The sequence below is a fragment of the Lolium perenne genome, chromosome 5, assembly GCF_019359855.2.
Source record: "Lolium perenne isolate Kyuss_39 chromosome 5, Kyuss_2.0, whole genome shotgun sequence".
In the NCBI taxonomy this organism is placed as follows: domain Eukaryota; kingdom Viridiplantae; phylum Streptophyta; class Magnoliopsida; order Poales; family Poaceae; genus Lolium; species Lolium perenne.
The window spans coordinates 260,209,001-260,225,977 of record NC_067248.2 but is presented as its reverse complement, the minus strand read 5'-3'; the positions used below and the strand labels follow the sequence as shown (position 1 = coordinate 260,225,977).

General features: G+C 44.7%; 1 long non-coding RNA gene across 1 annotated transcript; it reads right to left on the bottom strand.

The window, feature by feature from the left end:
• Positions 1–14,199: 14,199 nt before the first annotated feature.
• Positions 14,200–15,027, bottom strand: LOC127298393 (uncharacterized). Its single transcript, XR_011746159.1, has 4 exons — positions 14,980–15,027; positions 14,787–14,816; positions 14,566–14,688; positions 14,200–14,487 (listed from the first exon to the last, which is right to left on the bottom strand). It is a non-coding gene; the product is annotated as an uncharacterized lncRNA (long non-coding RNA).
• Between the last annotated feature and the right edge of the window lie 1,950 nt (positions 15,028–16,977).

Genomic DNA, 16,977 nt, shown 5'->3' with positions numbered 1-16,977 from the left:
ATATGGAATAGCCATTGAACTAGTGAGTGATTATACTCGTATTCAAATTTAGATGCTAGCACCGGAGAATACCCGGAAGAAGAAGGTTGCTACCAAGAAGAAGAGGAGGAGAACTTTGAGAACTACCAAGGCAAGCTAATATTCTTGCAAAGTGCAAAGCCCTTTGGGGCAAGGCACCATAGTCTTACCTTTCTTACCATAAGCCTATCCCAAGTTTCTACCTTACAAGTTTTTACTTGTTTTCTCAAAGAGTTACTTTTATAGTTAACTTTGGTCTAAGTTAAAGATGGTTACTAGAGTAGTAAAGTTAGTCTCAAACTAGCAAAGCAAGATAGCACCCCTCATGATAGGGCTAGTGCTAATTATTTAAAACTTGACTACTCTAGATTGGGAACATTGTGACTTGAACTGAATTTTGAAACCTTGGAATGATGAAGCATTCCATTGAATGAATTTTTGAAGGTGAATATGACCAAGAGAAGATGGTGATTTTTGATAAAACTGATATTGGTTTGAATGCGATACCTTTCCAATATTGAGTACCCCCACAATACCTGATTATGGGTAGGGCTTAACTGGAAGTTTATGCATCTTAGTATGGTTTCCCTCTGAACACACATCATAGGGGTTATGCTTGAGGCTGCCTCCGTTGTTGAGAAATGATGTGAATTGAGGTGAATTGTACGGCCAAGCCCTGTGCCGTTCCCAGGTTGACAGTTGGTCTTCACTGGAAGGCCAAGCTCATGGGGAGAGGTGCTCATACTAGGATTTGTAAGTGAAAGGTTATGGTTGATGATCCGCGTACTGTGTAACGATGATTCGGGGTAATCCCGACGGATGAAATCAAATGTTGTGGCACAAGTGTGCAACCTCTGCAGAGTGTAAATCTATTCGAATAGCCGCGTCCACGGTTACGGACGGTTGGAAAGGCCATACAGTTTCCGATGTCAAATTCTTGAAAATGATGGTGAACTGAATTGTGAAGTGGTGAATTGACTTGAAGTCACCACTTGAATGGTGGGAATGACACTAATGTTCCCACTTGAGTTAGTTAGCACATGAATAAGCTTTTCTCAAAAACTTGTGAACTAAAATTGGCTTTATGCAAATATACTAGAGCTTAGCGAACCTTACTAGAATTGTCTAGCACTTACACTAGTATTAGTTTGCGAGTACTTGAAGTACTCACGGCTTTGTCCCTGGCTATTCAAAGGGCCAGATTATGAAGATGAGCAAGGAGATGATCAGCAGGACGCCTATGACAACTAGGAGTCTTCCGACGTCAAGCGTTGGCCTGTGGACTAAAGAGTCCTTGTATCTTACGCTTCCGCTATGAACTTATGTTTGTCGTTGATCAATAGATCAACTATTCGTGTAATATGGATGATGTGATTCCAATTGTAAGACTTTATGGTTTGTAATGAATGATGACTATGATACTTAACTATTATGCCTCGCAACAACAATATTCCTGGGATTGCGATGTATGACATAATAGGCATTCAGACTTAAAAATCCGGGTGTTGACAAAGTTGGTATCAGAGCCATTGTTTGACCTTAGAAGACCCTAGTTAGAATGGACGTTCTGAAAAACTTAACTTTGAAATAAAATAAGGTGAATATTTGCGAAAATTTACTTACACTCTTGTCTTTGAGACTCTTTCAAATGTGATGAATCATGTTCTATCTTATTCGAATCTACTTAAAATTTTGCCACACTTGTTCACTCTCTAACTTACTCATCCATTTCTCTTTCAGATGGAGCCGAATGAACCCATCAACACCAATTTTTACCAACTTGGGAATGGGGGGAGTATGATCTTCGAGCACGACCTCAACGCCCTTTTGGACTTCCTTGAGCGCCCGCACCCTAAGTTCCACGGAATTCAGGTGGACGACACTCCTGGAGGAGAGTTGCAGTGGATCATCACTGCCGACTTGAGGGGCAAGATGGAGCCTCCCACCTCGGAGAGGATCCTCTTCTCCTTCCGCGAGAGCAACTGGCTCGATGGACTCGCACGTGGCCTTCAGGAGGCACTTGCGCGTCTCTGTGGACAGAACGTGGTGTGCATCCTCGCCTCTCGCTTTGCGCATCTCGTGAGGCGTGATGCCATGGGAGTGCCTATGGAGCTGCAGCCGCACCCGCAGTTGAGGCACCATGCTGAGCACCTGGACTTCATGCTCTACCAGACTCAGAAGGACCTCGACGCCACTCGCGCTTACGCGAACCAGACCTATGCTCACATCATCGAGCAGGGTGAGGCGATCAAGCTCCTCAACAACGACCGCAAGGCCCTTCGCCAGCAGCGTGCCAAGAAGGATGCTATGATTGTGCGCCTTCGTGCCAAGATCGCAGCACTTGAGGCCACTGTCAAGGCCCAGGAGGATCAGCTTAGAGAGATGGAGGACGACGACGGAGGTATCGACCTTCAGGGAGGAGGAGCCTTCCTGAGCGACGACGACGACTTTGAGGAGGACGAGTTCACCGAGGAGGAGGACTACGAGTTCCTGGAGGCAGGACCTGACGACTACATCCCGATCGACGTCGAGGACGAGGAGTAGTTGCACTAGTTTCACTTATGTAGGTGTGAGTTGTATCCCGCCCCTTGTATCGTAGCATGAGAATGGTTCTTAAAACCATTGGAGTATGAGTGTGTTAGTTTGTAATGTGTGTTGAATGAATGAATGAATGTTGTGTTTGTCATGAAAAGACTTCAAGTTTTCAAGTTTTATGAACTTACTCAAAATAAACCATAGAAATTTCCCCTTATCTCATGATCTTCTCTATATTCAGATGGCCCCTCCCAATCGCACCAACAACGATGCGATGATGCAACTGCTGCAAACCCTGCTTGCCGACAGGGAGACAGAAAGAGCTGAACGCCAAGCCAACATTGCAGCTTTGCAGAACCTTGCCAACCAAGGCCATGGACATCACGACTACCCCGGATCCAAGCTCAAGAACTTTCAGAACACCAACCCTCCGGTGTTTAGCAAGACAGAAGAACCACTCGACGCAGACGACTGGCTCCAGACTATGGAGAACAACCTGGAAGTAGCCGGAATGGAAGCCAATGAGAAGGTGTTGTTTGCAACCCATTATCTCGCCGGACCAGCCCGCGCTTGGTGGACAAGCACCCGTGCCATGAACGGAGGTCAGTTCATGACTTGGGAGGAGTTCAAGCTCAAGTTTAGCAAGTACCATGTACCCCCGGGTCTTATCAAAAAGATGAGGGATGAGTTCCGTGAACTGAAGCAAGGTCGCTTGATGGTGGTAGAATACCACGACAGGTTCCTGACACTGTCAAGGTACGCCCCCGACGAGACCGACACCACTGAGAAGAGGCAGGAGAGATTCCTGAACGGACTGCATGATGAGATGCAGACTATCCTCGTCAACATCCCCTTCGCCGACCTTGAAGACCTTGTTGATTCCGCCATCCAGATGGAGGGCAAGCTGAACCAAGCCAATGAGAACCGCAAGCGCCGCATGATGCACCAAAGTGGGTCTAGCAATGCCCAGAAGTATCGCCCCAGCTCAAGCGGAGGTTTCACTCCGAGAAACAACAACAACAACAAGCCCCCGATGCAGAACTCGCGCCCCGGTTATCAGAACCGGAGCGGAGGAAACTCCCGGCCAGGAGGCCACACCAACAACATCAACTACAACAACAACAACAGCAACAACTACAACCGCGCTCCGCCCAGAGCTCCCAACAACAACAACACCAACACCGCCACCAGAACCGGAAGCAACGCCATCCCCGTTGCGACCAAGGACAAGGCCACCATCACTTGTTATGAGTGTGGTGTAGTGGGACATTACTCCAACGAGTGTCCCAAGAGGCTCACCAAGCTCGCAGGCAACACCGCTACACCTGCTCAACAACAACGCCGTGTCTCCACCGGTAAGAAGTTCGCCTCCAACAACCCCAATAACCGCAACGGCCGTCTCTACCACATGAACGCCGAAGAAGCCCAGGAAGCACCAGATGTTGTACTGGGTATGTTTTCTGTCAACCATATCCCTGCCAGAGTATTGTTTGATTCCGGAGCATCTCATTCTTTTGTCACTGAAGACTTTGCATCAACAAGTAAAATTCAACCTCTCAGTTTGAAGCACGTTATGATAGTTCAAATTCCCGGATCAACCACCAAAGCCAGAAAATTTTGCAAAAATGTACCCATCAAAATCCATGATGTAGATTTCTATGCCAATCTAATCATTCTGGGAACCAAAGGTTTGGAAGTCGTACTAGGAATGGACTGGATGCACTACAAGAAATCTGCCATAATATGACATTTTTTTATGACTGGAAATCAAAATATCATAGCTTTATGACGTTCCTAGCTTTGACCGTCCTTGGCCACTCGGGGGGGGGGCAAAACCCTAGAAAATCGTGACGTTATTGGGCAAAAACGTCATTGGCAATTTAGGTCAAAACGTCATTAGGAGGCCAAAAAAAATCTAGCCAATCAGAAGCCAGGAAACAACCTACCAAGGATCAGCCCCAGACTTGGATCTCAACCGTCCAATGCATCCAACGCACCAAACATGAATCGAAATTGCTGCGCTGGATTTTTCCATTGGCGCCTAAAGATTTTGGGCACGCGCGCGACGACCAGTCCAAACCACTCCAACAAAACCGACGCCCCGCCAGCCAGAAACCCTAGCCCCTCCTCTCTGATACCTCATTTCCTTCCCTCCCGTCCGCATCGGCGCAGAGGCCAAGGATGCAGACGCCGCCGCCCACAACCCTCGCGCCCCTCCCCTCCCGACTCTCCCAGCTCAACAACGTCACCTCGCTCCCGCCACCGGCCCAGACGGAGGACGAGGCCGAGCGGAGGAGTTCCTCTTCCAGGAGGACGACGAGCCGCACCACCCCTACACCAACGCCGCCACCATCCCCTACCCCCACCCTCGCGACACGCTCGCGCCCTCCCGCCACCTACACGACCTAGCCTCCACCCCGCCGCCGCCAAAGCGGGCCCGATGGCTAGGGTAGGAGGTAGGAGGCCGCGATGGCAGCGCCGCCGGCTAGGGCTCGGGCCGACTACGACTACCTCATCAAGCTCCTCCTCATCGGCGACAGCGGTGAGTCCCTGCCCCTGCCCCCTCGATCCACGCGAGATCTGGTGCGCGGCTTGATTTGTCGCCACGGTTGGGATCTGGCGCCCCCCCTAGATCAGTTCGCGGAGATGCCCGTGTGAAATTTGAACCCGTTGATTGAATCTAACTGTAGGAAGAGAAACTTGTTCCTGGTTCCAATGCACAAGCGGTAGTACTAGTCATCTAATTGCTAAACTGATGCATAAATCTAGTTACATTGATCGTCACATGGAGTCAGGCAACAAGTGTAGGATAACGTTGCATAGAAAACAAAAAATTTCCTACGGCGAACACGCAATCCAAGCCAAGATGCAATCTAGAAGACGGTAGCAACGAGGGGGTATCGAGTCTCACCCTTGAAGAGATTCCAAAGCCTACAAGAGGAGGCTCTTGTTGCTGCGGTAGACGTTCACTTGCCGCTTGCAAAAGCGCGTAGAAGATCTTGATCACGATCGGTTCCGGCGCCACGAACGGGCAGCACCTCCGTACTCGGTCACACGTTTGGTTGTTGATGAAGACGACGTCCACCTCCCCGTTCCAGCGGGCAGCGGAAGTAGTAGCTCCTCTTGAATCCGACAGCACGACGGCGTGGTGTCGGTGGCGGTGAAGAAGTCCGGCGGAGCTTCGCTAAGCTATGCGGGCAATATGGAGGAGAGGAGCTTGGCTAGGGTTTGGGAGGGGTGGCCGGCCACTCTATGGGGGGCGGCCAGCTTGTGGTCTTGGGGTGGCCGGCCCCCTCCCTTGGCCCCTCATTATATAGGTGGATCCCAAGTGTTGGTGTCCAAGTCTTCGAATAAGACCCGAAACCAAAACCTTCCATAAGAGGGGAAACCTAGCCCAACTAGGACTCCCACCCAAAGGGTGGGATTTCCACCTCCCATGTGGGGGGGTGGCCGGCCCCCTATGGTGGAGTCCACTTGGGACTCCACCCCATCTAGGGCTGGCCGGCCATGGAGGTGGAGTCCCATGTGGACTCCACCTTCCTTGGTGGTTTCTTCCGGACTTTTCTAGAACCTTCTAGAACCTTCCATAGAACCTTCCGCGACATTTTATTTCACATAAAATGACATCCTATATATGAATCTTATTCTCCGAACCATTCCTAACTCCTCGTGATGTCCGGGATCTCATCCGGGACTCCGACAAATATTCGAACTCCATTCCATATTCAAGTGCTACCATTTCAACATCCAACTTTAAGTGTGTCACCCTACGGTTCGAGAACTATGCGGACATGGTTGAGTACTCACTCCGACCAATAACCAATAGCGGGATCTGGAGATCCATAATGGCTCCCACATATTCAACGATGACTTTAGTGATCGAATGAACCATTCACATATATTACCAATTCCCTTTGTCTCGCGATATTTTACTTGTCCGAGGTTTGATCTTCGGTATCACTCTATACCTTGTTCAACCTCATCTCCTGACAAGTACTCTTTACTCGTACCGTGGTATGTGGTCTCTTATGAACTCATTCATATGCTTGCAAGACATTAGATGACATTCCACCGAGAGGGCCCAGAGTATATCTATCCGTCATCGGGATGGACAAATCCCACTGTTGATCCATATGCCTCAACTCATACTTTCCGGATACTTAATCCCACCTTTATAGCCACCCATTTACGCAGTGGTGTTTGGTGTAATCAAAGTACCTTTCCGGTATAAGTGATTTACATGATCTCATGGTCATAAGGACTAGGTAACTATGTATCGAAAGCTTATAGCAAATAACTTAATGACGAGATCTTATGCTACGCTTAATAGGGTGTGTCCATTATATCATTCACACAATGATATAACCTTGTTATTAATAACATCCAATGTTCATGATTATGAAACTAATCATCCATTAATCAACAAGCTAGTTTAAGAGGCATACTAGGGACTTCTTGTTTGTCTACATATCACACATGTACTAATGTTTCGGTTAATACAATTCTAGCATGATATATAAACATTTATCATAAACATAAAGATATAAATAATAACCACTTTATTATTGCCTCTAGGGCATATCTCCTTCAGTCTCCCACTTGCACTAGAGTCAATAATCTAGATTACATTGTAATATACCTAACACCCATGGCATTCTGGTGTTGGTCATGCTTTGCCCTAGGGAGAGCTTTAGTCAACGGATCTGCTACATTCAGATCAGTGTGTACTTTGCAAATCTTTACTTCTCCATCTTCGATGTACTCGCGAATCGAGTGGTAACGCAGCTTGATATGCTTCAGCCTCTTGTGTGACCTTGGCTCTTGTGCATTGGCGATGGCACCCATGTTATCACAGTAAATGATTAATGGGTCCAATGCACTAGGAACCACACCGAGCTCCACAATGAACCTCTTCATCCATACCGCTTCTGATGAAGCCTCTGAAGCCGCTATGTACTCTGATTCTGTTGAAGACTTCGCCACCGTGCACTGCTTCGAGCTTGCCCAGCCATCGCAGCACCATTCAATATAAACACGTACCAGCATTGTGACTTAGAGTCATCGGGATCGGTGTTCCAACTTGCATCGGTGTAACCGTTTACAACGAGCTCTTGGTCACCTCCATAACAAAGAAACATATCCTTAGTTCTTTTCAAGTACTTCAGGATATTCTTGACCGCTGTCCAGTGTTCCATTCCTGGATCACTTTGATATCTGCTAGTCAAACTAACAGCATGTGCTATATCCGGTCTAGTACATAGCATGGCATACATGATAGATCCTACTGCCGAGGCATAGGGGATGTTACTCATCCTTTTCTTTCTTCTGCCGTAGCCGGTCCTTGAGTTTTACTCAATACCTTGCCTCGTAACATAGGTAAGAACCCTTTCTTACTTTCGTCCATTCTAAACTTCTTTAGAATCTTGTCCAGATATGTACTCTGTGATAGCCCTATTAGGCGTCTTGATCTATCTCTATAAATCTTGATGCCTAATATATACGATGCTTCACCAAGGTCTTTCATTGAAAAACTATTATTCAAATAACCCTTAACACTGCTTAATAGTTCTATATCATTCCCGATCAATAATATGTCATCTACATATAATATCAGGAATGCTACAGAGCTCCCACTCACTTTCTTGTAAATACAGGCCTCTCCATGACACTGTATAAACCCGAAGTCTTTGATCACCTTATCAAAGCGTCGGTTCCAACTTCTTGATGCTTGCTTCAGTCCATAGATTGAACGCTGAAGTTTGCATACTTTGTCAGCATTTTTAGGATCGACAAAACCTTTGGGTTGTACCATATACAACTCTTCCTCAATGTCTCCATTAAGGAACGCCGTTTTGACATCCATCTCGCCAAATCTCATAATCGAAAAATGCAGCTATTGCTAACAAAATCCTCACAGATTTTAGCTTCGCTACAGTGAGAAAGTCTCATCGTAGTCAACTCCTTGAATTTGTCGGAAACCCTTTGCGACAAGTCGAGCTTTATAGACAGAATATTACCATCAAGATCTGTTTTTCTCTTGAAGATCCATTTATTCTCGACAGCCTTTCGGCTATCAGGTAAGTCTACCAAAGTCCATACTTTGTTATCATACATGGATCCCATTTCGGATTTCATGGCTTCTTGCCATTTGTTGGAATCTGGGCTCATCATCGCTTCTTCATACGTCGCAGGGTCCTCATCATTGTTATCTACAATCATGACATTTAGACAAGGATCATACCAATCAGGAGTGGCACGTTCCCTTGTCGATCTGCGAGGTTCGATAGTTTCCTCGTTCGAAGTTTCATGATCATTATCATTAGCTTCCTCTCGTTGTCGGTGTAGGCGGTACAGGTACAATTTCCGCATCGCGCTACTCGATCAACGAGTATAGATTCATCAATCTCATCGAGTTCTACTTTTCTTCCAGTCACTTCTTTAGTGAGAAATTCTTTCTCAAGAAAGGTTCCGTTCTTAGCAACAAAGATTTTGCCTTCGGATCTGTGATAGAAAGTGTACCCTATAGTTTCCTTAGGGTAACCTATGAAGACGCATTTCTCCGCTTTGGGTTCTAGCTTGTCCGGTTGTAACTTCTTTACATAGGCTTCGCAACCCCAAACTTTCAGGAACGATAGCTTAGGTTTCTTATTAAACCATAATTCATACGGTGTCGTTTCTACGGATTTTGATGGTGCTCTATTTAAAGTGAATGCGGCTGTCTCTAATGCATAACTCCAAAATGATAACGGCAAATCAGTAAGAGACATCATACTACAAACCATGTCTAAGAGAGTTCGATTACGACGTTCGGACACACCATTTCGTTGTGGTGTTCCCGGCGGTGTCAATTGTGAAAGTATTCCGCATTTCTTTAAATGCATGCCAAACTCATAACTCAGATATTCACCTCCACGATCAGATCGTAGAAATTTGATCTTCTTGTTACGTTGATTTTCTACTTCACTTTGAAATTCCTTAAACTTCTCGAAAGTTTCGGATTTATGTTTCATGAAATAGATATACCCATATCTACTCAGATCATCTGTGAAGGTTAGAACATAACGATAACCACCGCGCGATGCTACGCTCATTGGTCCACATACATCGGTATGTATGATTTCCAATAAGTCAGTAGCTCGCTCCATCATACCAGAAAATGGAGTCTTTGTCATTTTTCCCATTAGACATGCTTCGCATCTATCAAGTGACTCAAAGTCAAGTGATTCAAGTAATCCATCAGTATGGAGTTTCTTCATGCGTTTCACTCCAATATGACCAAGACGACAGTGCCACATATAAGTAGAATTATCATTAAGTTTAATTCGCTTAGCATCAATGTTATGTATATGCGTATCACTACTATCGAGATCTAACAGAAATAAGCCATTCTTTTGTGGTGCTCGACCATAAAAGATATTATTCATAAAAATAGAACAACCATTATTCTCATACTTGAATGAATAACCGTCTTGCATTAAACAAGATCCAGATATAATGTTCATGCTCAACGCGGGTACAAAATAACAATTATTTAGGCTTAAAACTAATCCCGAAGGTAGATGTAGAGGAAGTGTGCCGACAGCGATCACATCGACTTTGGATCCATTTCCAACGCGCATCGTCACTTCATCTTTCAGTAGTCTTCGTTTATTCTTTAGTTCCTGTTTCGAGTTACATATATGAGCAACCGAACCAAGATCAAATACCTGTGTACTAGAACGAGAACCGTTGAGATAAACATCTATAACATGTATATCAGATATACCTTCTTTCTTCTTCTTGACAAGGCCGCTCTTCGTATCAGCCAGATACTTGGAGCAATTACGCTTCAGTTGTCCCTTCTCCTTGCAAGAATAGCACTCAAGATCGTGCTTAGGGCCGTTCTTAGGTTTCATAGGAGGCGTGGCAGCTTTCTTGCCACCCTTCTTGAATTTTCCCTTAGACTTGCCCCTGTTTCTTGAAACTGGTGGTCTTGTTGACCATCAACACTTGGTGCTCTTTCTTGATCTCAATCTCAGCAGCTTTTAGCATGCCAAAAAGTTCAGGTAACTCCTTGTTCATGTTCTGCATATTGTAGTTCATCACAAAGTTCTTGTAACTTGGTGGCAATGATTGAAGGACACGATTAATCCCGGTCTGTTAGGAATCACTATTCCCAAGTCACCGAGTTTCTTCGCATGCCCGGTCATGGCGAGCATGTGCTCACTAACGGAGCTGCCTTCTTCCATCATACACTGAAGAAATGTTTCGATGCTTCATAGCATTCCATCGCCGCATGAGTCTCGAATATAGCTTTCAGCTCATTCATCAACTCATGAGGATCATGGTGCTCAAAACGTTTTTGAAGATCGGATTCCAGATCGCACAGATGGCACACCGAACTTGAGAGTACCGAGTTTTCCGAGTTGCGTAAATAGCTTTTACTTCATCGGATTCATCTTCTGCAGAGGGTCACCTAGCGGTGCATCAAGCACAAATTGCAGATTTCCGCCGAGAGGAAGATCCTCACATGACGGAACCAGTCGGTGAAGTTGCTACCGTTGCTCTTAAGTTTCTCTTTCTCTAGGAACTGATTAAAATTGATAGGGGACGCCATCTCTACAACATATATTTGCAATAGTTTAGACTAAGTTTATGACAAATTGAGTTCAAATTTTAATTCAACATAATTAAAACCCTAGGTGAACTCCCACTCAAAACAATATCCCTCGCATTGTCTTAGTGATCACACGAACCAAATCCACCGCACCTATGTCCGATCATCACGAGACAAGGTGTGATTTCAATGGCGAACACTCAAAGTGTTCATCATATCAACCATATGATTCATGCTCTACCTTTCGGTATCACGTGTTCCGAGACCATGTCTGTACATGCTAGGCTCGTCAAGGCCACCTTAGTATCCGCATGTGCAAAACTGTCTTGCACCCGTTGTATGCACTTGTTGATTCTATCACACCCGATCATCATGAGATGCTTCGAAACGACAAGTCTTGGCAACGGTGCTACTAAGGATGAACACTTTATTATCTTGAGATTTTAGTGAGGGATCATCTTATAATGCTACCGTCGCGATCTAAGCAAAATAAGATGCATAAAAAGGATTAACATCACATGCAGTTCATATGTGATATGATATGGCCCTTTTGTGTTTGCGCCTTTGATCTTCATCTCCAAAGCACGGACATGATCTCCATCATCTTCGGGCATGATCTCCATCATCGTCGGCGTAGCGTCAAGGTCAATGGCGCCGTCTTCATGATTGTCCTCCATGTAGCAACTATTACAACTACTTTGAAATACTACTCAACATGAAATTTAAAGACAACCATAAGGCTCCTGCCGGTTGCCACAATACAATAATGATCATCTCATACATATTCATCATCACATTATGGCCATATCACATCACCAAACCCTGCAAAAACAAGTTAGACGTCTCTAATTTGGTTTGCATATTTTACGTGGTTTAGGGTTTTCGAGAGAGATCTAATCTACCTACGAACATGAACCACAACGTTGATACTAATGTTTTCAATAGAAGAGTAAATTGAATCTCTACTATAGTAGGAGAGACAGACACCCGCAAAGCCTCTTATGCAATACAAGTTGCATGTCGAACGAGGAACAAGTCTCATGAACGCGGTCATGTAAAGTTAGTCTGAGCCGCTTCATCCCACTATGCCATAAAGATGCAAAGTACTCAAACTAAAGATAACAAGAGCATCAACACCCACAAACCATTGTGTTCTACTCGTGCAACCATCTATGCATAGACACGGCTCTGATACCACTGTAGGATAACGTTGCATAGAAAACAAAAATTTTCCTACGGCGAACACGCAATCCAAGCTAAGATGCAATCTAGAAGACGGTAGCAACGAGGGGGTATCGAGTCTCACCCTTGAAGAGATTCCAAAGCCTACAAGAGGAGGCTCTTGTTGCTGCGGTAGACGTTCACTTGCCGCTTGCAAAAGCGCGTAGAAGATCTTGATCACGATCGGTTCCGGCGCCACGAACGGGCAGCACCTCCGTACTCGGTCACACGTTCGGTTGTTGATGAAGACGACGTCCACCTCCCCGTTCCAGCGGGCAGCGGAAGTAGTAGCTCCTCTTGAATCCGACAGCACGACGGCGTGGTGTCGGTGGCGGTGAAGAAGTCCGGCGGAGCTTCGCTAAGCTATGCGGGCAATATGGAGGAGAGGAGCTTGGCTAGGGTTTGGGAGGGGTGGCCGGCCACTCTATGGGGGGCGGCCAGCTTGTGGTCTTGGGGTGGCCGGCCCCCTCCCTTGGCCCCTCATTATATAGGTGGATCCCAAGTGTTGGTGTCCAAGTCTTCGAATAAGACCCGAAACCAAAACCTTCCATAAGAGGGGAAACCTAGCCCAACTAGGACTCCCACCCAAAGGGTGGGATTTCCACCTCCCATGTGGGGGGGTGGCCGGCCCCCTATGGTGGAGTCCACTTGGGACTCCACCCCATCTAGGGCTGGCCGGCCATGGAGGTGGAGTCCCATGTGGACTCCACCTTCCTTGGTGGTTTCTTCCGGACTTTTCTAGAACCTTCTAGAACCTTCCATAGAACCTTCCGCGACATTTTATTTCACATAAAATGACATCCTATATATGAATCTTATTCTCCGGACCATTCCGGAACTCCTCGTGATGTCCGGGATCTCATCCGGGACTCCGAACAAATATTCGAACTCCATTCCATATTCAAGTGCTACCATTTCAACATCCAACTTTAAGTGTGTCACCCTACGGTTCGAGAACTATGCGGACATGGTTGAGTACTCACTCCGACCAATAACCAATAGCGGGATCTGGAGATCCATAATGGCTCCCACATATTCAACGATGACTTTAGTGATCGAATGAACCATTCACATATATTACCAATTCCCTTTGTCTCGCGATATTTTACTTGTCCGAGGTTTGATCTTCGGTATCACTCTATACCTTGTTCAACCTCATCTCCTGACAAGTACTCTTTACTCGTACCGTGGTATGTGGTCTCTTGTGAACTCATTCCTATGCTTGCAAGACATTAGACGACATTCCACCGAGAGGGCCCAGAGAATATCTATCCGTCATCGGGATGGACAAATCCCACTGTTGATCCATATGCCTCAACTCATACTTTCCGGATACTTAATCCCACCTTTATAGCCACCCATTTACGTAGTGGTGTTTGGTGTAATCAAAGTACCTTTCCGGTATAAGTGATTTACATGATCTCATGGTCATAAGGACTAGGTAACTATGTATCGAAAGCTTATAGCAAATAACTTAATGACGAGATCTTATGCTACGCTTAATAGGGTGTGTCCATTATATCATTCACACAATGATATAACCTTGTTATTAATAACATCCAATGTTCATGATTATGAAACTAATCATCCATTAATCAACAAGCTAGTTTAAGAGGCATACTAGGGACTTCTTGTTTGTCTACATATCACACATGTACTAATGTTTCGGTTAATACAATTCTAGCATGATATATAAACATTTATCATAAACATAAAGATATAAATAATAACCACTTTATTATTGCCTCTAGGGCATATCTCCTTCAACAAGCTCTTGTTCCCTGTACCTGTCTGTACCGCTCTTGACAAAATCCCAATGCCGACTTTGACGTGCTTTTTGAGTTGATGTGCCGGCTGGGATCTGGCACCCTAGACCAGTTTGCGGAGGTGTCTGTATGAAATTTAACGCGCAATAGAATCTGGGACTACTGTATTTATTTGGTTAGTGTGTGCTATTTATTTAAGAAGAGTAGCTTGTTCATGCTTGCAATACATAGGCTATATTTGTGTAACTGCCAAACTAAAGTTAGGATTTTGTTACAACAGAAACTCTACACAGGATTCATACGCAAACATCAAGCAGATTCTCACCTTACTTTTTCCAAATATATCTCCACCTGAGAAACCGTAAATCAATGTAAGTGAAGACCTATAAAAGTGAATCTAAAAACAGCATATGAGGATGGTGTTTTTACCATTGACAACTTCACAGTCCAAGTAGTAATGTTTTCTGATGTTCTTAAACAATCAAAAAGACCATTTACAACTCGCAGAACCAGTCCAGTTTTCAGCTCATTGCAGTGCAAGATGCTTGGCCCCTGCCAAGATGCAAATTAAACAAATACGTGAGGCCAACGCTGAAGAGACACATTCAGTAATCATCACATAAATTTAAGCCCATGGATGTTCTCTTTACCTCCATGCTATAAGTTTTTCCAGCTCCAGTCTGTACAAATATGAATTTCAAATGTAATGTTAGCACTGTTACAGGTAGAAGCATCTCATTTCATATGCAATGTTTAGGGTATGTTTGAGACTGTAGTAGGCCTTTAACACGCAAAGGGTTTATCTAAACATTTGTGTACGCTGGTGTCTGCAGTAACACATACCTGTCCATAAGTAATTATGGTGCCGTTTATTCCATTGACAGCATCTGTTCACAACATTAGTTACTCAATTAATCAACAAAAAGGGCGTGTTCCTGACTTCATAAACATTAGTTTTGTGGTGTAAGTAGACACAGCAGATACTTTCTCACTATACCGTGTTTACTTTATTTAAGGCTATGTTGACTTCAGTGTTCTTATTTTTTTGAACTGAAACGTTCAGAACTGCAGTGCTATGTGCTAATGAACCACCTGTTGGTATTTTTTGTATGCAGCAAAACTGGTTTCAACTATACAATCCATGCAGTTCAGTTCTTTCTGCTATTTAATTCCTTCTATTGTATTATATGCCATCTATAATAAGCAACAACTTGTTTTACATTTCTTCTCTTTATTTTGTGTTGCAGCTGAGATTAAACATGCAACTTGTTACTGAATGTCCCTGTAATGTGAATCTGGAACTGAATCTGGAACTGCTCGTTTTTCCCAGGATGTCTTTGGGGTGGCACTGGACACAATAACAAGTACTGAGCAGAGATCACTACAATGCAATGGGTTACTGTAGTACAAATATGAATCTGTTGTCAATGTCTTTCTTGTATATATATCTGATTTGTGGAAATATTGTAATATATTTAGTTACTGCTCTTATATGGATGATTTCATCATGTGTTGATGTTTATATATTGTCTAATCTTGTTAATATAAACCTGACCAACCCAAGAATAAATGGATCGTAAAAGGCTAAGGCCTAAATAGAGAAAGGCTGGAAAAATGGTGAGGCCCAAAATAGAAAAAGGGTGCAAAACGGCTAAGGCCCAAAACAGAAATGGACCAAAACAAAGGCCAATGATTATGGTAAAAGGCTGGAATTATTGGGCTCGGCCCATGTAGAATACAGAATTGGACTGGGCTGATTTCGAATTAAGACGTTTTGGTTTTGTCATAATTTTTCCACGTCGGATTGCCACGCTGGACTCGGGGGCAGGTGCCCATGACGTTTTGGGAACGTCATGCCGTCAGTGACATTTTAAAACGTCACAAAGCTCTACGACGTTTTCAAGTGGAACGTCTTAAGCAGTCACTGCTGACTCCCAGCTTTCGACGTTTTGAAAAGCGTCACCGTAACGTCACAAGTAGCCATTATTGACGTTTCAGTGACACCTCTATTTTGTCAAGTTATGGCAGATTTCTTGTAGTGACGTCAAAACACGATGGTTTGATTGACTGTGCAAAGAAAGCCACAACCATGACCAGCAGCACCGGTGTCCTAGTAGAACATGTATCTGAAAGACTACCCAGAAAATTTACCTGTAACCAAGGTGTAGCCAAGCCAACTCTGGATCAAATCAGGGTCGTTTGTCGATACCCTGATGTGTTTCCGGATGATCTACCTGGTATGCCCCCGGATCGGGATATCGAGTTTATCATCGAGTTAATCCCCGGAACTGGACCTATAGCGCAGAGAGCCTACAACATGAATCCCACAGAGCTCGTGGAGCTAAAGAAACAAATAGATGATATGTTAGCCAAAGGTCTGATTCGACCTAGTGCATCCCCCTGGAGATCACCCGTTTTGTTTGTGGACAAGAAGGATGGTGCCACTCGTTTATGTACGGACTATCGTAAGCTTAACGATGTCACCATCAAAAACAAATACCCCCTACCCAAGATAGAAGACCTGTTTGATCAGTTGATAGGAGCCAGAGTTTTCTCAAAGATAGACCTTAGAACTGGTTATCATCAGCTAAAGATCCGAGCCACCGACATTCCAAAGACTGCCTTCACCACCAGATATGGGTTGTATGAGTACAACGTCATGTCGTTTGGATTAACCAATGCCCCCGCTTATTTCATGAATCTCATGAATAAGATCTTTATGAACTTTTTGGATAAGTTTATCGTTGTCTTCATCGATGAGATTCTTATCTACTCCAAGTCCGAAGAGGAACATGAACAACATTTGGAGACTGTCCTAGAAACCCTTAGACACCACCAGTT